A 21,946-nucleotide genomic window follows, 5' to 3' on the forward strand; every position below is an offset into this window, starting at 1 on the left:
AGAATTTCTCAGCTGCCAAGTACAGGCAAATCTACAGGCAGGTACTTAGTATGTCCCCTCAGAACTGCCTTTACCACATGTATCGTCAGTCTGAACTCACGTGCAGTGGTCTGTAACCACAGGCCCTATAGGATATCCACCCACAAAATATATTCAGGGATGGGAGAAATCTATACTGCTTACTCCTTTGGGGGTAAATGCCCTATTCCCAATGGGATTTGGGCTTTCTTTACTCTAACTGCCTTATCCCCATAGCCACCTATCACAGCAAGAATCCCAGGAAAAACGCTCAGGGTTGCCATGAATCAATGAACACTCTTCTCCTGTATCCATCAGTGCCAGGACACATTGTGTATTCACGGGGGACCAATGAATTGCTAATTCTGTATGTGGCCCCCGGTCCCCACCACATCCCCCGAGGTGGGGGCCTTGATGCTTCCCCAGTCAAACTGCAACACCCAATACCCTCCTGTGGGGGTGGGGGTCCAGGCAGAGTCTGAGTACTTTCCCCCAGGAAGTCCTGCAGGCACACAGGCTGGACATATGGCTGTCTCCGGCATCCATATCTTTGACCTCAGTGGCTGGAACTGCTGCTCTGACTTTAATTGGTGTCACAGTTCTAGTAAGATTCTATTGAGTTGCCCATCAAGTTTTTCTTTCACTGCCCTCACCTTTATCAAATCAACTCACATCTGTGCCCTCGAGACCTGCATGGGACCCTCTGAACCTCTCCTTTCAGTCACAGACCATACTTCCTTCTGTGCTCTAATTGTTTCAACCTCCCCCAGATATGCTATAGTATGAGTAACCTCACTTAAGGGTTTCCCTATGCGGGGGACAAGAATAGTCACTAGGGACCCAAAGAATGATGGGGGAGCTGTATAGAGCACCAGATTTCTCATTTCTATGGTGAAAAACTCCTCATCAGGACCCTGGGGGGTCCACATTATAGATGGTATTTTTCATGCCCAACTCCCATAAAACCAGCTGGAGCTCAGCATATGTTTTCCATCTAGCAGGGAAGTATGGTAAAGCACCCTGATTAAGCCAAACTGCTCTAAGGGCTGCTGTCAGCCAATCCCGAAGGGCATGATTCCCTGGGGTGTGATGGGCATTTGCAACCACTGCTGGAGGGAGGGATGAATCGTCAGGCAAGCCAGTTTTCCCATTTCTGACCCAGACAGAACAATGCTTTCCACCTCCATATCCCAAAGACACAAAAGCCATGTGGCAGAGCTTCTAAGGGTTTCTGACTAAACCAGATGCTCAAATTCCACCAGCTCCTCCTACGTACAGGGGTGGAGCATGGAGTGCTCCGCAACGTGGGGAGGGGGCTGCTCCCCGAGGAACTGACAGTTCTTGCATTTTTATTTTCATAATTACAACAGGACGGGCCTTTAAACAGGAGGGGCTGTTGCCTTGGGTGCTGGCCCTGGTAACAGTTCCGCCCTCAGTTGCAGCCCCTCATTCTCCCGACATCTCCTCCACCATCTCCAGGGCTGAAGGCACTGCTCCTTCCTTCCCACCCCACACGGCCTCCTGCAGCTTGGAATCTCTCGCTGCCTTCTCCCCCCTAGCTAGCGTGTCTTTCAGCGGCGTGACCTCAGTTCTCAATACTGTCTCTCCTTCTTTAGGGCATCCCATAGCTCATATCCCAGCTCATCCAAGCAACACTGAAGTGCACCTCTCTCCTCAGGAACCCTTTCCAATACCTGGGGAAACAACCGCTGCACAATTCCTGCTGCCACATGGCCACTCAGGCCCCCTAAGCAGTCCCCTATCTTATGGACAGACAGTTCCATGATTTCCAGTGTCTTCCCACACTTCGCAATTCTGGGGTGGGGCCCACTCGTCTAGGAGGCGCTTTACCCTAGACTAACTCCCCACTAGGGGATCCCTGCACAGAAGCCCCACGGATGGGGGATTCTCAGGTGAAACCACACCATCCACAGGGGACTTTCTGGGTGTCTCCCCACCATCTCTAGGGGCAGTCCGCTCAAGCACTGCACCCATGAAGACAGATGTCGGGGTTCACAGGTGTTGCTGACTACAGCCAGATGTCGCTCTGATGGAAGCATGTTCCCAGCCTAGGGCGAATGAACTAGTGACTGGTGAAGCTGAAAAAGGTCTAGAGAAAGGATAACGTGGAGGAACCTGTTTATTGCTCAGAGGAGACCTGGCTCCATTTATCCCTCTCTGGCAGCAACCCTCACTCCCTGTTTCTCTCCCATCCCATTCACTCTTGCCTCTCCCCCAGCTAATTCCAGGAGGAACCCTTCAGGCAGAACCCCAGCAACTGACAGGAGCAAGACCAGTCGCACAACAGAGGGGAGGAGAGAACAGCTTCTCTCCTCACCTTGTCTCTGGAGGCTGCTAGGGGTGTGTGTGTGTGGGAGAACACCTATTAGTATGCAAATGGACTAAGGCCAGGGGAGGGATTCTGGAAATACTATAATTTTACCCCACAAATGAGTACATCCATCATCACGAATATACTGAAAACAAATTGTGAAGCTTCTCACCAACTTCACAGCCTTTTAGGAGCTGAGAATCCTGGATAGTCAACTGCTGAATGAGAAGGACTGTTGGATTCCTTCTAGTTTTAAAATATCAAGATCTCCCCATTCTAAGGGGAGAAGAAAAGATCTATAGTTCTATACTGGCTCCTGATACCCTAATAGGAATTATATTTCAATGATTAAAACATTCCTGCTTCTCCCTAATCTACATAAATGTCTTCTTTCACTAAAACTTGATTATGTCTATAACTAAAGAAGGTATCTATACTGATAATTCAATTTATGTAATGTACATCTTCCTCCATGCTTCAGAGACTCGAGTTTAAATGCCTTTTTGGATTACTAATTATGTGCCGAGTTTAATACTTTTGAAAGCTATTGGGTCCACATGCCTTAGGATGAATTTTCCTCATATAAACAAAGAGGATGATTGTTTATTTGACAATCAGGTCCCACAGTTGCCCAGTACTATGCAGCATGAACTTCTACCTACAAATCTCAATCTGGAAATGCTCGTTTTGTGAAGACCAAGAAGAGTTCAATCACGATATCTTTCTTTCAGTTAGTGGCTAGCTGTAAATCTTAAAAGATAACCCAGCTCTAGTACTAGGGAATGAATTACATGAATAATTTGCTTAATCATTTAGTTCAAATGGAATGTATGTAGCCACTCATGAAACAAAATTATGTGAAATGGCACAAAAAATTGTGCCACTGTGGGGGGTGGGGGATGACATCAAATTGAAAAAAGGTCAGCAAAATAAAAAGTGGTACATGTGAACTTGTGATAAAGGCAAATAGCTTCCATATATTTTCTACCAATTGTGTTCTGGATCTTTGGTGCAAGTTGAGTGGTTCCCAACACCCCATAGTTCCAGGGAGTTGGGAATAGTGTTTTTGCATCATTTGTTTCCACCTACTGAGTGCTTAACAATAAAAAAGTGCCCCCAAAGGGATGGCAGAGACTCATTAGCAGCTTAAAGCTTTAGGGCTATTAAGCAATCCCAGGTAAAGACATCTCTCAGACTTCCCCAGTGAAAATCAACTCATCAAATTCCTTTCCTGTCTGCATTCTACTGCATGCTCTACTGTTGCTAAAAAAGCTTGTTTCTCCTCCAGTTGGGGGTACCTGCAGTTCACTCAGCAGCTGCTGATTCATTGACCATATTTTCTGCTGAATGTAAAGTAGGCTGAGTCTTCTTGCTGCTGGGAAGATCAGGTTGTGCTAGTTATGTGCTCATTATTTCCCTGGCTGGAGGCAGCTTCTGACTCCCTCAGGAGCCACCTAACACTAATGGTGTCAGGTTTGTTACCTGAGAATATATATTTCTTCTGATTATGGGTCAGTGGGCTTAAGATCTTGCTATCCAAAAAAAGTGGCAAATCCTTGGACACGTTAAGCTGGACAATCACTATGTTATGACGGCATCTAAGATGAAGAGTTGGAAACTGAATCAACAACAATATGGTTGTTACGGTTCAAATGCCCAAATTACACACCAAGTCTTTCAACAGTGTATTCATAGAAACTGAAATGGAAAAGGAGAAAGTCTTTTCCCATCATCCCCCACAACTGACAACAAAATAACATTTCCCCTTTGAAATGGATAGACTTAGACTGATTAGGAAATTTGCAATTATTATTAGGGTGTCACAATCTTATAACCAAACTAAGTAACTGAGATACGGAGTTTTGTAATTTGACCAAGAATGCAGTCATGTTAAAAGTGGGCCTAGAACCCAGGACTTTCAAATCCTCTTTTTTCAAATTGGTCTTCTTTCCAATACATTGCACTGTTTCATTTTATCATCAAGTGGTAATCCTATATTGCTGGTGTGGCACACTATAAAATTAAATTGGGAAATGTTCCAGAAATCAACAATTGAATAAACTAAGAGAAGCTAATGGAAAATATGTGCCACTGTGGGGGGTGGGGGATGACATAAAATTGAATAAAGGTCAGCAAAATAAAAAGTGGTATAAATGGACAGCTTCTATACCGACTTAAGCCTGAGGAAAATGCTTTTCTTGGCCGAGAACTTTTCAGATAAAGAATTTCCTTCCTTCTTTCCTGTAAGAAGCTTTATTAAGGTATAATTCACATACAATTCTCCCATTTAAAGTTTATAAGTCATTGGTTTTTAGTCTATTCAGAGTTGTGCAGCCATCGCCATAATCAACTTTAGAATATTTTCATCACCTCAAAAAGAAACCCCATTCCTATTAGCAGTGACTCTCCACTTCCCCCACAAGTCTACCCCACTTCAGCCCTAGGCCATTACTAATCTAATTCCTGTTTTGATACATGTGCCAGTTCTGGACTTTTCCTCTAAATGGAAACATATAATAGGCAGTCTTTGTGACTGGCTTCTTTCACGTAGCCTCACGTTTTCAAGGCTCATCCATGTTTCAGCAACCATCTGTACTTCATTCCTTTTGGCTGTAGAATGACATTCCATTGTGTGGATATACCACATTTTATGTATCTATTCATTGGTCAATAAATGATGCTTGCTTTTTGATGTATTAAAATCCCTTCTGGGTTCCTTAACTTACAATCCACTGCTGTCACTATTTTTATTTTTCATTCATAATGGAGTGGTGTTCTTTACCTGACTGACGAAACCAATCCAAATATGAGCTGAAAACAAGATGAAAGATAACTGAAAGGCCATAGATTAGTATTCTTTTAACCATTAAAAAAATACTAAAAGAAAATGTTGTGGACCTTAGGAACTAGGAGATACGTTATCTAGGAGAGAGTAGGTATGTGGACACAGTGGTATCACCACAGCATAGTGCCTCAACAGTCAGTGGCTTTTGTAGTGCCTTCCTTGTGATTTCTCAGAATGCGGGAATGGCAAGCAAAGATCCTCAGTTAGAACAGACCTACTGCATTTGAAACACATCAGTGAGACCAGCATGGGAGAAGCAGGAAGAGGGAGAGAATAATGAGAGATGACACCTAAGAAATTATGGGGGGCCAGGTCATGAGGGCTTCACAGGCCACAGCAAAGAATCTGGATTTGCCCTGACTGAGCACTACGATCTACGTCATGTTTTAACAGGATCACTTTGACTGCCTTGTGGACAACAGAGTATAATGAGCAATAAAAGTAGTAGGAGCTTCAGATAGTATACACTATTGCAACAATGCAGATGGGAAATTACGGTAGCCTAGATCAAGGTGAGAGCAATGGAGATGGTGTGAAGTTATTAGATTCTGAAGGCAGAGCACACAAGATTTGTCAATGACCTGCTGTGTATGGGATATAAGAGAGAGGTGCCACTGAGCAAATGGAAGGATGGAGCTGGCACTTACTGAGATGAGCAAGACAACAGGAGGAAGTGACCTGGGGAGAAATTAAGAGTTTCAGACAAATGTAGTTGAAGATGCCAATCAGACATCTAAGTAGAGAGATCGAGTGGGGAGTTGGATAAGTAAGTCTAAAGTTGAGAGAAAAAATTGGGCACTAATATTTGTATATTAGTGCAGAGTTCATATTTCAAGTCATGAGACTAGGAAGTGCATCTGATAGAAAAAAAGAGAGGTCCAAATGGTGAACCTGAGATACCCAAATTACCCTAATTTAGAGATAGAAAAGATAAGGAGAAGCCAATAAAGGAGAAACAACAGCAGGAGGGAGGAGGGAGACCCTAGTCCATACAGAATGTTGAATATAAATGTGAACTGTACTTCCTTTCCTCCTGGAAATTCCCTAAAGTATGATATATTCTAAAAAAATAACACAATGGTTAAGAACACAGCATTGGGAAGAAGTATTTGCGTCATGCCACTACTATCTGTGTGACCTTGGGCAAATTTTTTAACCTCTATGAGACTTTACCTGTAAACAATAGCATCTGTATGTTGAGGGATTAAATGACAGCCCATTCAAAGCGCTCAATATAATACTTGACACAAATGTTCAATAAATGTTACTTATCATTGCTGTTGTTATTCATGAATCCTTCCTCTTTCATGTCTAAAACACTTTCCATCTGTACACTGATCATTTGGGATTTACTAAAAACCTTGAAGTAAAATGGTAATTACTTTTGTGTTTATGTCTTAATGTTGTCAGCTAAAGTATGAGCTATCTGAATTCAGAAACTGATGCAAGTTTCTTGGATTCTTCACAATTCTAGCACAATTCTCTGAGCACAGCAGAAGCCAAATATATATACATAAATATTAGTGGGCCAAATATTAGCTGGCCATGGGGACAGAAGTACAGCATGGAGAATCCAGCCAATGATTCTGCAACATCTTACTACATTGATAGACAGTAACCGCACTAGAAGGGGTGAGGATTTAATAATATGGGTAACTGTTGAACCACTATGCTACATATTTGAAACCAACATAAGACTGTATGTCAACAATACCTTAATTTTAAAAAAAAGTATGCATGCAAAGTAGTAAAAATTCCTGGGAAGTCTTCAGACCTCCAGAAGTTGTGGGAGGGGTGAGGGCCAAGACTATTAAAAAAAAAAATCAGTGGGTGAATTTTATTACTTTACATTTTGGACAGGGCAAAAAAGATTATGAGTCTTTGGTGTCCATCTGCTCTGTTTTCCTGGATGTTTAGAAGGGAAAACTGAACATGCAACAAACTATATGGCGATAAATAAACTGCAAGTCTTCTAAAAGCCAGGATGATGAGGTCATCTCTGTTGGATCCTACTGGGTCTTCCGTTGGATGGGGGCTGGGGGGGAGTGTGAACCAACTGAATAAAGGTCAGCAAAATGTAAAATGACACAGAGTGGAGACCTTCTGTGTGGCCTTAAGCCTGAAGAAAAATGCTTTTCTAGACCTAGTGCTCCCAACTTCTCAGGTACTGAAGATGCTTTGAAAATTATCATTACATTTCTAGAACAGATGCTGTTCTAGAAACCCTTCGACACACCTGCTTTTTAATGAACTGAAATAAAGCCCCTGGAACTGTCAACAACAATGCAGGCACTTTCTGGACGGCCTACGCAGTTCCCCTTCTCAGAGAAGAAACCATAGCCCCCAGAAGGACAGACTCTTTGAAGCTTTTGAAGCTTTTTTTTTCGCTGCTGCATGGCCCTGTCTTTGATTTGCACAGTGTCAAGAGATACCTGGGAGGCCTGGGCCACCTGACGGGAGCACTGGAGGGAAGACTCAGACACCTCCTGCTGGGGTGCCCGCAGCTGTCCCGGCTTCTGTCCTTCACACGGCTTGGATTCTATGAGACACCCTATTGTCCTTCCAAAAAGTTTCCTTTTTTGGTATTGGTTTCTTTGACTTATAATAAAAAAAAGTCCTTCACTGATGTATTTGGTATATTGGAAAGAGGCTGAGAATTGGAGGGGATTTTCCAGTGTTTCTAAAGTAAAATGAAGAATATAGAATGTATGTCCATTTCCTTCCTCCACCTCTTCCTTTGACCTCTTTTTGGTGGTGGGAGATAATGGCATTCTCAGGCACTGAGGACGGAAAGAACCAGGTGATTTTGAGAAAGTTAAGTACATGCTCAGGGAAGAAGGAAAGAATATGGGGTGGCTTTGGTCCACGGCATCTCAGTTCCTTCCTCTCGTACCATTCCACCCCTCTATTGCTCAGTAAACAAGAGATATGAGCCCTAACTTCTGACATAGTGTAATAAACAAGACACAGATGGAAGAAAAAAACCTATTGAGAATATTTCCCAATTTTAGGGATGTGCCAAAGAAAACAGCTACTGAAAAGACTAAGATTTGATCAAGAGTTTGTATTATTTTTTATACTTAAAAGGGAGCAAACGCAACTGACAACCAAAAAAAAATGACTGCATAAGTACAAATGGTTTTACAACACTTCTGACACCCAATGTGTGGGTTTTTTCCACACCTACAATCAATTCTCCAACCTTCTGGATGCCAACTGGATGTCCAATGACTCAATCCAATTCTGACACTAACTACTGTTAGCATTAGACACAAGTCAAAGGCTCAGTTTTATCAGAATGCCCCCATGTCAGATACCAATCACACGCCCCAGGCCTTTCATACTTTTGATGGACTAGGTATGAATTGGGGTTCCCCCAACCTCCTACTTGGTTTTGATAACTTGCTACAAAAGATGAAAGAACCCAGGGAAAACAGTTAACTATTTACCAACTTATTATAAAGAATATTACAAAGGCAAAAACATACAGCCATATGGAGAGGTATATAAGGCAAGGTTCTGAAGGCTCCCTAGGATGGGAGCTTCTTGTCCCAGTAGAGCTGGGGTGAGCCACCCTCCTGACAGCACATGGATGGGCTCATCAACCCGTAAGCTCTCTGAATCCCATTGTGTAGGGATTGTTATGCTGTCTATGGCCCATTATATAGGCACAATTGATTAAATCATTGGCTGTGCATGACTAACTCAGTCTCTAGCCTCTCTCCCCTGCCAGGATTGGGGGTTGAGGGGATGTGTGGTGGAGCTGAAAGTCCCAACCTTTTAATTATGCCTTGGTATTCCTGGAAACCAGCCTCTATCCTGAAGCTGTCCAGGGGTACCCACTCAGTCACCAGTCATCTCACTGGCATATAAGAGACATTTTATTACTCCAGAGATTCCAAGGGTTTTAGGAGCTGTGTGCCAAGAACCAGAGATAAAGGCCAAATAAATATTTCTTATATTGCCACAAGCAATAATACTTTAATTCTACAATTTATGTACTTAGCCAAATAGGTGTAGAAGATATAAGTTTTAAGGTGTTATTGCAATAGTGGTAGCACTTTTGGGCTGATCAACAGAGGTCCTACTTCCAGATCTCCTTTTGTAATGAGGTGCTCATATGGGAGATGGCTAATTAGGGTTGGAGATACGATAAACTGGTCATTTAATTTAGTGAAGTGCATTGGTCCTACGGGAACTGAATTTATGGTACTGGTCTCATTCAAACTGCACTCCAATCACTACAGTATACTATTTTGGGGTCACATAGCTGCTGATATCTGCCTGGGGTAGTACAGATGTTTGGAGTAAAAACCAGCAGCCAAGCAGTTAACTGCATTGGAAAAGAAAAAAAAATGTAATGCCTTCATTTTTAAAAGTTAGCCTGAATGCAGCTGTGATTCTTGAACAGCTTGTTCTGAACCACATGGCCTTCCAGCCCCCCAATCTTCCCACTATGTTCCATGCTCAACTGGCTTTCAACAGCTTTCCCAAAGCAACTCTTCAGCATACTAAACTTGGGAGTCTTTAACACCAAGTAACACTTTTCTCTCTTTAATGGGATAATTTAGCCTTCTGACTTTCACAGCAGATGCATTTAAGACTTAGTGATGTCATTTAATTACAGACTCTGAAGAAATCTGAAAGCATCATTATAACTAGCCTGCACTGTCAGTTCCGGGACAGAGCCCACCATCAATGCCGTGTACAAGAACAGACTCCAGGGAGGAAGAAAGAAGAGAAAAAGGCGCAGGTCAAGGCCAGTGCTCCATCACCTGAATACTGATGTCCAAGGTTCTCCATATATTATTGAGCTAAATGAAGATAAAACTCAGAAAGGCAAAGACTGAGGGTCCAAATTAGAAGGCAAATGAAGGATCAGGTCAATATATCTACTGAGTAATTATTAAGGTGTACCTTCTCAATTAGAGTGATCAAATTAAGATATCAAAAGGTACATTTTTCTGTCCTCTTAATGTGCTATTGAAGCTTTAACCACTAGAGTTCAATAACTACTATGTACCACGACAAGCACTTGCACTTGACCTTTGTCCCTTAAGATTAAGATGATGAAGATTAGGGGAAAAACAGCAAAGAAAAGACTGTGTGTTCATCAAATGAAAAAGCATTTTAAGAAAAAAATGGCATAATTAAAACTGTTATTGATTTGAATTATTAACATGATATTATCATGGAAAATGGAAAGGTAGATAAAATGGATGTTTTAAACTAATGAATACTACTCTTTAAAACAAGATGGGGGGTGTGTAAAGAATTTATCACATTCATAAATTATCCAAAGGAAGCAAATCAAAACAAATAAATAATAAGCATTTCATCTACATAACACTTTCTCTTGGTACTCACTGCCATCACTTAAGGATCTGAAAAATTAAATCGTATAGAAGAATATAGGAAAATATGAGAGCATCACAACCTCAAATCTGTATTACCTCCTGTTACTGAGAACACAGATCACTGGCATCTTGAACACAAAGGAAGAAAGAACTAAGTTATCTTTGTTAGTTTGTCAAAATCTGAACCTTCCTCCCTTCCAGATAATTTACAATTTTTAAAACTACCTACAAGCAATGATTCTATATACTAATTCTCCACACAGTTCACTGAGTGCACACTTTATTACATTACTTCAGTGCAAGAGTTCAAGAGCACAAACACGGAAGAGTAATTTGACGTGGTGAATGAGATGATCATCTGGCTTTCTGCCACTAGGAACCATATAAAATTCATTGCTCATAAAAGCAGTTATGTCCTAGGGGAACTGCAAGTAAGATGATGGCCAGGGCCATGGCTTGACATCACACACAGCAGTACATATAAGCAGCAAAGTCCACATATGATCTACTCTTCCAACAACCAATCGCAGACAATCCCTGGTCTCTGGATGTCTCCAACCAGAACTGGGCAAAGGGTTTGGCAGCCTCTGCAGCAAAGAGTCAAGAATGACATGAAGACATGGGTGCTCTAACTCCCCTACAGCTGGGAAGAGCCTAAAGAAATAAAGTTTTCAAGGGCTACCATGGTTCATATCCATGTTATGGGATATGAATGAAATGTTTCGTAAAAAATCATTTGTTGAATACTATGAACTGTATGAATTGCTATATACATTTTATTACTAATCTTCATAATACTCCTATGAGGGAAACATCCCCCCTTTTACAGAAAAAGCACAGTGTTCTTGTCCATGTTAGACAAATAAAATGGTATAGATAGGGTTCAAACCCTACTATGCTTGAAACTTGGGTCTTCCCACTCTGTCACTGTACTATCCAATGGCTTGAGCCAGTGACCAGGGCAGAATCCACCCCTGGGGGGCCCTGAAGCCAGAGGGAAGGTCCGGGGAGACTTGTCTTGCCTTCATACTCCACACAATACCATCAGCCTTTGCTATCAAATCCCTCTCCCAACATGCACAGTATAATTGTAGTTATGTACCCAGGTCCTGGGAACTTTTAATCTATGGACAATAATTCCTGGCACTTATTTAATCAGATTTTATCTAAAAAACAAAGTGTTTCAGGGGACCCATTAAAGTGTGATATGCCCCAGGCTCCACTTCTACTGTGGATGATACTGCAAAGATACTCCCATGGTGGGATCGTTTTTCTGCTGATTTGAAACTTGCCCTTGACAGCTTTCATTCTGCCTGATCTGAGTCTCATCTTCAAGTAGATTATTGCAAAAAAGACTTGCCTAGCGAGATCAACATGTAGAGAGCATCAGATAATTTCTAATTGAATTTTGCATCACTTTGATTAATGTTAATACCCTAAAGGCCCCAATGATGGGTGCATTTATGTGATTAAAAATAATCCAACAATTTTATAAACCAAGGAGGCATATTTTTAAGCCTAGAGGCCCAGGTATCTAACTAGTTTAGATCCAAGAATGATTGCAAGATCTCAGAGGTTACATTTATTTTAGTAAACCTAGATATGTAAATATACAGTAATTTCCTAACACAGCATTTTGACAAATACATAGCAATGTCTGGATTGATGCCTTTCTTTGAGACAAGAAAGCTAACATGTTCCCAACAAAAACTTAAAAGACATTATGAACGTGGACAATATTGTAACCCTTGGCAGCATTTGATGCTGACCCAACATGGTTATTTTCACCCCCAAAGGTGAAATAAGGTAGAAAGACTCATACAGGCTAGGATTACAAAGGAACCATTAAAGTTAGCAGCCACAAGGGAATGATTAAAATTAGAAGAGGTTGATTTGGATACAACTAAAGCTTTTTAGTGTTGTCACTTATTAACTGGCATGTCTGCAAGATGGTACTATTTGTTTTGGAGTTGATGAAACTACAGGTAAGCGAGGCAACTTTCCCAAAGGCACAGGAGCTATGAATAAGCCAAGAACACAACTGGGAACTGACGTCAGTGCTGAGCCCATATGGGAGACTCACATAGGTGAGGAAGGCCCAGTGTGAGACAACCTCCCCTGGAGATGCATCAGCCTCTCCCACAAGCTTCAGGCAACAGGGTGGTTGGGCTTCAATCATCTGGAAAATTCCACACTGAAAGAATGAGCAGATTTAAGAACTGGAAGGGGTCTCTGCAGTCACTGATATTCCAAGTCTTGCATGTCGCAGATACAGAAACAAACCGAGAAAGACTAAGTGATATGCTAGAGGAAACATAACTGGTAAACAGCAGAGCCAGATCCCAATCCCAGGCCTGCCAACTCCTACCCCACTGCTCTGTAACATTACCAGTGTGGACAAACCATCCCTAGAAATCAGAACCTGTTTTCTGATTTATTTTTATAGGAATTACAAAAATTTATTTTATAGGACTCCAGGACCCCTAAGAAGTCGGGTCCAATCTAGAATTTAATGACCTCTCTAGGATACCAACAAATGAACCAGATAAAGTAAAACAGCCTGCAAAAGTTCTCAAGTCTAGTAGCCTTCTCCACAGACTGTTCTGAAACTCTGCATTTAAAGAGGTTTTTTTTTGCTTCTTGATACTTTCTATTTCCCTTATATAGGAAGACATACTATTTACGAATCACCGTTTTCTCTTAGAACCAAAGTGTGGAAAAGAACATAGGTAGCATATCCCACTTTGCCAGGGTTGCTGATGCACGGGCCATTGTCTCATGTTTCCAAAGATTAATAAAAGGTCGTCTGCCCAGTTTTGTGATGTCATGTGTGGAGTCACCATAAAGCAGGGCATATTATGACCAGAACCGTCTTTACAGGACCAAGTGATCACAGCATTTCAGAAGGCAAGACTTAACCATTCTTAATTTAAGAAATACCGACATGCTAAGAGGGATTGTGGCTGCCATGTAGGGGCTCCACTCAGATCTGCCTTTGAGAGAATGTGCTGTGGGGAGCAGAGCTGATGTCAGCCCACAGCGCTGCACCTTTAGACCCCCTCCGTGTTCACGCCAGGCCACATTTTCCAAAGTTGCTCCCAGCCAATGACTGAGAATGGCAGGCAAACCTGAACTGGGCCACTGCAGCCCAATGAGGGATTCTTTATGGCACTAGTATGCTCCAAAACGAAACAATAAAGACATTGCTCTTAGGATTTATTAACAATAACTATGTCAGATTCTTGGTAAAGCTGGGAGAGTTGCTAAGTCCAAGAGTATTATCTTCCATAATATAAAAGGGCAGTTAAAAATACACATATGTACAGGAAGAAACTTGCATAATAATGATAAGCTCTTAAAACCTGTTTTTGAGCCCCTAAATCCAATACAACTCTGAGGCTGCTAATATCATTAATGCTTCCCTTTTCCATATTCACAAAAACAAAACAAACAAAAAATACCTCGTTGACTTGGCAACACTGTCAAATAAAATGCTAAAAGTGTTGTTTTTTAGATTCTTCAAAAGCTATTACGGGAAGAAGAAATTATTTCAAGTATGCAGAAAATGAAGGATTTTGGGGGAAAGCACATTAACTATGAATGTTAAGGCATTTAAGGTACTGACTGATGCCTAGAAATAAAAACATAGCTAGTTATAAAATAGTGTTAGTGATCATTAATTCTATGACAATATCATTTGTCTAATAAGACCCATCCCTCCAGCATCCAAGTCCTGCTCTCCCAGCATTCCAGAACACCCTGCTCTGCTCTTCAGGAAACCATCGAGCTAAGTCCTCTGACCTAAATATCAAAAAATAAATAAAGCTTAAAAGACATTATAAACATAGACAATATTGTAACCCCTGGCAGCATTTGACATGGACCCAACTAAAATTTCCCAAATGATCCAAAGGCCTAGAGAGTTGTGAAAAGTTTCACGGAACAGTGTTTCTAAGATATCTGTTCCTTCTCTTTTATCCCCTGACTCTCTGCTTTTTATAGTATCATAAATCCATACTACTCACCTAGCAGTACAGCAAAAATAAGAGTTAGTAGTATTGAGAAAAGCATTTTAAAAAACCCTCATTTTTATAGACAGGGGCATTAAATGCACAGTATTTAAACCTCTCATTTATACAATGAAGATAGCAAGTAGATATAAATTTTATAGTACTTAAAATCAAAACTCCATGGCCTACAAAAACAAAATTACCTTTCTAATGCAACTCTGAATGAGAATTTAAACTCCAAAGGTAATTTTGTATCCTAGATACTCACTGATATGTGAATTATACTCACCGAGATGAATCAATAGAATTTGTTTGATTGCTTCATCATCCCTCCATTATATCAAATTTTCTAAGGCAGCAGGAAAGATCATACGGATGTTTGAGGACTGCTTATTTGAAGATACAGAGGAGGCCAAATCCTATCATACCTACTGGAGAATAGAGCCTGACCATGAAATCTTAATTAACACCATAACAATTTACTTAAAAGTCTCTGATGTACTTCATGTGAGACTAAAAGAGAAGGGAAATACTCTCAGCATTTTAGAATGATTAAATTAAAGGAAAAAACCCAACATGGCAGAGGCCACATTATAGACTAATAAGGGATTTGTTAGAGCAATTATTGCTTGGGTATTGTTCTGCTATGTGGTAGGATGAAGCGGAAAACAGCTCTGAAACTTCCGTTAGACTATGGTGACTTTCTGAATGAGTAATGGGAAGACTGAGCGAGCGGTCCACCACCTTCTGACTATCTTCGCTTTGGCAGTAGTGGAGAAGTCTTAAATGAGAATACCCCAGATCAAGTCCTGCTAAAGTTAATATGGGAGCTATGAAGAACTTGTCTTACACTTTTTTCTCATTCATCACCCCCTAAGACCAGTACTGAGAGGTAGAGTAGGATGAACAGCAACGTGGGTTAAAACTTATTGTACATACTTTGGACTTTTCCTTTCTCTTAATCACAGCACAGTACTAGGAAGAATGCCTGTAATTCTCTCATCAGTCCAGTATCCTTTTATATGCCTTTCAGAGATACTTTTCTTTTTTTTAAATAGGGGATAAAGTAAAGAGTGAATGCTACTAGATATCTAGGCTGCAATCAGTACTGAGGTGCAGGGGATCTGTAGTTTCAGGGAGAACAGTGTCACCCAGGTAAGGTACGGTACGAAGACAATCTTCACAATGACTCATAACAGGTGCTACATATGATATGTACTAGGTATATGCCAGAGACTATTCTAAGAACTTCCTGTGTATTAACATGCTTAATCCTTAAAAGTCCTACAAAATTATCACCATCCCCATATACCAGATGAAGAAACTCAACAGGGAGGTTTAGTGACTTGTTCAAAGTCATACAACTAATAAATGACTAGGCCAGGTTTTGAACAGGATTGTTTTAAAGTCTGCATTCTCAACCATATGCCACTATCTCTCATCTTTACTACTCATCATTAATTCCAAATTAAGTCATCCCTGTTTTCACCAATAATCATAATACTGCCTTGTTTTTCAGAATGACATTTACTAGGAATGTGAAAGTACTTTTCAGTTTTAGGGTAGCAACTTCTTACAGGACCCTCTGCAGAAAGTATTTTTACTATACCTTGTGGTCTAAAAGGAGATCCTCAGATTGTATATATCAGACCTGGATATATAAGTCAGTAATAAGTTTTCCTATTATTTCTTTTGAAGTCATATTTGTGAAAGCAAAGGTAACTGACCAGAAATATGTATATATCTTTATTCTCAACAGAACAAGCAGAGGCATAGAAAAACTGTATATGGTTCTTAATCTCAAAAGAAATTTGGATATATACTATGCTCAAAGAATTCTCCTTGATATGGAACAGGAGTCATTAAAGACTAATTAAAAGATTTTAAATCTATAATCTTAGCAGACTACATATAAAGAAGATAATCATGAAATAATGTCTGACAATATAAATTAAGTAATTTTCTTGGCCCACAAATAGTTCTTTATTTAGAACAAAACTAAAACTCACGCTTTTTTCTTTTCTTTTCTTTTCTTTAGTTCCTTTCTGGAAGGCTAAAGGGCCTTTACAGGACAGTTTTGTTTCAAATTTTTAATATGGTAGTAAACGATACATAAATATTCTTAGATACAAAGCAATTAGGAGACCACCAGTAAAGCAGGGACAATTTGTGGTCTATAATTTGCCATAAAGAAACACAGAACATCCTACTTTGTTAAGGATACCCATTTGAAGACCCAAAGGCTCCTGAAATTAATCCAAATTATTTGGCACATGAACAGCCTTACTCTGAGCCAAATGTTAGCTCTTGAACATTTGATAACTCTTAAAAAATAACATGTTGATGATTGAAGAGGATAAAAATCAACATGAGTTGAGTTTTTCATAAATTACATGATCTTAAAAATTAGAGAGAATAGATGAATCCTGTCCACATTCACAATGGAACCCAATTCATCATTCACGTTCTGTAGCCCTTCATTCAAAGAGGTCAGTTAGACTTCTGTGATGGTCCCTTCCCACATATAGGAACTGGGCTGGGGCAACATGTGCTACATGTCTGGAATGAGAGACAAGATGCTCAATTAACTCCTGAACGATGACTGAATACATTAATATACTACTGAAACCAACACACAAATCACGTCAGTGTCACGAGCATAGGACAGGGAGAGGAACAAGAGCAACCTGCAAGTAGGATGTTTGTAAATCCAGCACCCAAGGGTGAAATGAGAAAATAGACTGTGACAGTCAATAAAGAGACAGTGAAAAAAGAAAGCAAAACTCAGTATCCTCAACTGGCTAACCTAGTCTTTCAAATTGTACTTGCAACTTGAAGTATCTAATTTCTTTAGCTTTGTAGATCAGAGAAAATTAGATTTCTACCATATTTTGCCTCATTTCTTTGAATTAAGGGTGCTTTTCATTTACCAAATACTCATAAATGTCCAAAGACCCATAAGTCCACCAAGACTGTAAGCAGAAAGAAGATAGATGTATTTCCTTCAAGAGAACTGATGGCCTGGTTTCCTTCTAGCTCTGAGTCTAATTATATGTCCTAGGAATCCTTTCCTGAAGTTTCAAGAGTGCCAGATTTCAGTTCTTCTTCTGAAGATACTAGAACATCCCAAATGGTGTTTAGCCATGATTTAATCTGTATTGATGTAGCAGTCCCACTGGACTTTGGACACCCAACAGAAGCATGAACAAACAAGCCTGTGGGATTATGGATGCCTCAGAGGAGACAAGGATGGGGAAAAAGATGTCTTAAGAGTTTCTTGGATATTTTAATGCCTTAACTGTGTCACAGTCCTCTCTACTGCACTATATCCATGGAAGACCACAGGGAGAACATTTCCTCCCAGATAACATTAGAGGAGGTGCACATATGTAATCCGATAGATGCACCTGCTACATGTTTGGCAGATAAAATGAACTTGTCTCTCTGTCTAACTTTATTAAGGATGATACACTTAAAGACAAATGTACAAGGACAGTGCTACTTTGTGTACCCAGATGAAGAAAGCTGTGTGTTTGCAGGTCACCCTGTGGGACTGTCAAATTGACTACTTTATGGAGTGGCCTAATAAGTGGCTTGAAGCCATTTGCTAAGAATGATCAACGTAACTCCTCTCATGTGCATAAAAACGTACGGAGGCTGCAATTTCATCCAGGTTGATTTCTACTCCTTTTCCCCAAAGGATAGGCATATGGCAAAGTAGAGAAGCTGGGAAACCTCGGCATGTGGCACTATGTACTGAAGAGTTTAGGAGGGAAACAGATTCTTCACTTCTGACAAGGCAGGCTTCAAAAACAAAATGTGTAAAATGTTACTTCCGTTTTTTGAGAATTAAATCGCCACAATTATGACTCTATAAAGAGTTAAATCCTCTTAAAGCCCATTGACTTGGAGCCCTGGGGTAACAGGCAGTGCTTCATCTTACTGCCACTTATCTAAGTCGCTGCTGGAGGTAACAGGCCTTAGGTTAATTATATTTTCATTATTATTTATTCGGCTAATAAAAGGAGAGGGCAGGCTAGCTGAGAGTGGAGGACTAGAATCTTCAGGGAAAAATAATCATAAACTTTGAAAAGACATTGTCAGTTATCCACAAGCCTCAGTGATTCCTGAAATTGGCCAGGGTGAGCTTCATACAGCCCATTTAATTCACCTAAAAACGTCTAATTCACTAAACCCAATGGCAATATGAATTCAGAACTGATGGTCGTAAGTTAAGGACCATATACTATGATATGCACAAATAGAGTAAGAAGTTAAGCTTGAACCAAGTGGATTTTTTAAATTGCTTTTTCCTAAAAAAATCAATGAAATGTCTTCAAGTTTCTGTGCATAATATCCATGGTCAATATGCCACTGATTATTAGCAATAAGTTGAGTTAACCAGCAATAGCGTAAGAATAATAATTACAACCTCAATGGAGCTAACATTCATTGAATGCTTACTATGTGCTAGGCTCTGCCTAAGCTAACTTTATATATATTATCTCATTATCTTTGATTGCCTTTTTCAACATCTTTCTACTTCCTACTGAACATCTTTAAGCCTTTACAAACAGTAAGAGTCCACAGCTGGTAAGGATGTTGCATTCATTTAGAAAACAAGTGAAGCATTATAGTACCACATATGGAATTGGCTAAGCACACACTTTCAGCTCACACATGAGAATAATTCAAGGTATCAGTGTGCATTTTCAGGGATGTGGATGGTGAACCCACATGTAGCCTTCCCCACTCTGTCCCCGCTGCTTAGCTCACTGGGCAGAGGATCATATAATGAGGGCAAGACTGGCTCAATCTGCTCTCTGATGCCAGTTTATTTTGCACAGAGAATAATCACTCAGTATCATGCATCAGATCCTTAACTCCAGCTATGTGTTTTGGAAATATGCGTCCTTGATCATGAGGGGACCAAATGTAAGAAAGAAAGGCTTAATATAAACTCAATCCTACTATTTGGATAGTGGATGTGGAGAGAGTAAAACCACCACCACAGAACAAAACAAATCTCAAACATTTTTCTTCTGGTAGTGGCCAAGCAGGCCTCTCTTCATAGACACCGTCTATCAGCTTTGCAGCCCGTTTCAGTCAGGACTCAGAATGGAGAGGTGGTGGAGTTGAAGGGGACAATGAGGCCAGTGGCATTGTGTACATCTGACTGCACAGGGGCAAGGAAAAGAGAGATGGTGCTTCCAAGAATTTATATTATCAGCTTACTGCTGACACTCCAACCTCCAAAATGGGAAAGTTAATTAGAACCCACAGAAAAGCATGCGGTGATTTCAGCAGCTGTAGAAGGCAGCGCGTTTTGGAACATGATCTGCTCTGGTAAGCAGCATCCCCCAGGCAGTTGTCCAGGGAGCTCAGAGAACAGAAACAAATGAAACAAAGCCTAGCAAATACATAGATTATCAGGCTCTGCTCCAAACCTACCATATTCATTTTTCCCTCAAGGGGCTTGGTAGGAGGGTAGAAGTGGGACGGGAGCAGGCATCTGTACTTTGAAGAATCTCTCTAGGGAATTCTTACTCTCATATTTGGAAAACCACTCTAAGGACATCAGTTATGATAATTTGGGTTACAAACGACTGAATTTCCACACATGACTTATGTGGCCATGTCTCTAAGTCGGAAGCAAACTCAGTGAGTAGCCTGTGAGAGTGCAGCTTTCAACCAGAAAGCTCCTGAGAGCCTTCTTGTAGTTCTGAGCATGTTTCTGAGGCCTGGGCATGCCCAGGTCAAGATGACAAATGATAGAAGCCATCAGAGGGCAACTGAAGATGGCTTAGAGGCCCATAGAGGACTCTAGGACGTCAATATTATTCCTATGCCCATTTTACAGATGAGGAAATCCAAGGTCAGAAAAATCTGGGGTTTGTAATGAAGTCCCCAGATAATAAGGCAGGGAACAGTGCTCTAAAGAGAAGGGAACAACAGCCTAGCAGTCAGAAGAATGGAGTTTCTACTCAGCTTGCCATGAAACTATCTTAGCCCTCTGGGCCTCAAATGCCCTTGTTTATAAAGAGAATGGATCGGATAATTTTTAAGGTCCCTGTGCTTTTAAGCTGTCACAAGCAGTGTTTCTGCCTCACAGCATAGTTTCTTTTATATTATATTTTATTGCCATGTTTTAATGATGTTCAGCAAATGTGGGCATTAAAAATATAGGTTAGATAATACTATAGGAGTTATCCAAATTTAAGGTTACATATATGAGAATAAATAATGCTCATGAATGTATGGCAAGTTCTGCTTTAGTGAAGATGGAAGGGGGAGGGGGCTAGTGATTTGAATTCTGCAGCATGAAAGATTCTTTGTGTTCTAACACATAAGGTGCAAACAATAAGTGGCATCTTCCGTGAGACCAGGTGTTAGAGACTGCTGGGTGAGATGTTCCTAAATACTACCAGGGCCGCAGTAACAACTCTGTCTGCAAAATGCATGCCCGGCATAGCCTGGGATGCAGAGCACATATTAAGTAGGAAAAGTGAATGTGCAGAACGGCTGTATAATTGTTGAGCTCGTGCCTCATATATTCATAGTTAATTTTGGCAACCGATTTCAGTTACGGGAAGGGGAAAGACGGGGAGGGGGTGACTTCTCCTGTCCTTCAACTTCTCAGAAATGTATTAGAAATGACAGCCTATGATTGCTGCAGACAGTATCTAATTAACTGTCATTATAAAACACATGTCAGAGCCTGGGGCCTACGAGGGATCTGATGTCTAATTTCTCTCCAGAATAATAAAAGTCTCCTTTGAAACAAGCTGGTGAATGAATTTTGTTGTCTTATTAATCAGCTGATACCAGTCTGACCCCCTGTTTCCCTCCCATACCTTACTGTTTCCTGCTACATCCTCCTTCCCTACTTTGGAACTCACATTTTAGACAAGTGATGGATTTAAAACAACTTACTGCCATCTTCTGCCTAGGCAACCTCAATAAAGACCTACTGCAGAAATATGATATGGAAATGAAAGCTGTTTGTAAAAACTATTAACTCAATAATGAAACAATTATTTCTAAACAACCATGAAAATTACTTACAAGCCTTATTTTCTCTCATTTTGCCATACCACGGATTGTGATTCTATTTTCATTTCTATTAATTAGAACAAAGAATTTAATCCTTTTCTCCTTCTATTATGCAAAAACAAGCATGGTTATTAGAGGGTTATCTAGTTTCCAATGAATTTCATTTAGGAATGAGTTGCAGAGACAGAATCAGTACTGATGTCCTCTAACGAGAGGGTTAAGACTGAATCAACACATAACGTAATTTTCCTCAATTCATTTTACTATTCACAAGATGACTCACCAGCTTCCCCAAATGGATCCATGACACTCAGCAACTAAGCAAGGAACA

General features: G+C 40.5%; 1 protein-coding gene across 3 annotated transcripts in view; it reads right to left on the reverse strand.

Annotated features, from left to right (window-relative positions):
• Window positions 1-21,946, reverse strand: part of EXOC4 (exocyst complex component 4) — a 778,194-nt gene that overhangs the window by 246,748 nt on the left and 509,500 nt on the right. The gene's annotated exons all lie outside the window — the stretch shown is intronic.

The sequence above is a fragment of the Manis javanica genome, chromosome 6 (genome assembly GCF_040802235.1).
Source record: "Manis javanica isolate MJ-LG chromosome 6, MJ_LKY, whole genome shotgun sequence".
NCBI lineage: Eukaryota > Metazoa > Chordata > Mammalia > Pholidota > Manidae > Manis > Manis javanica.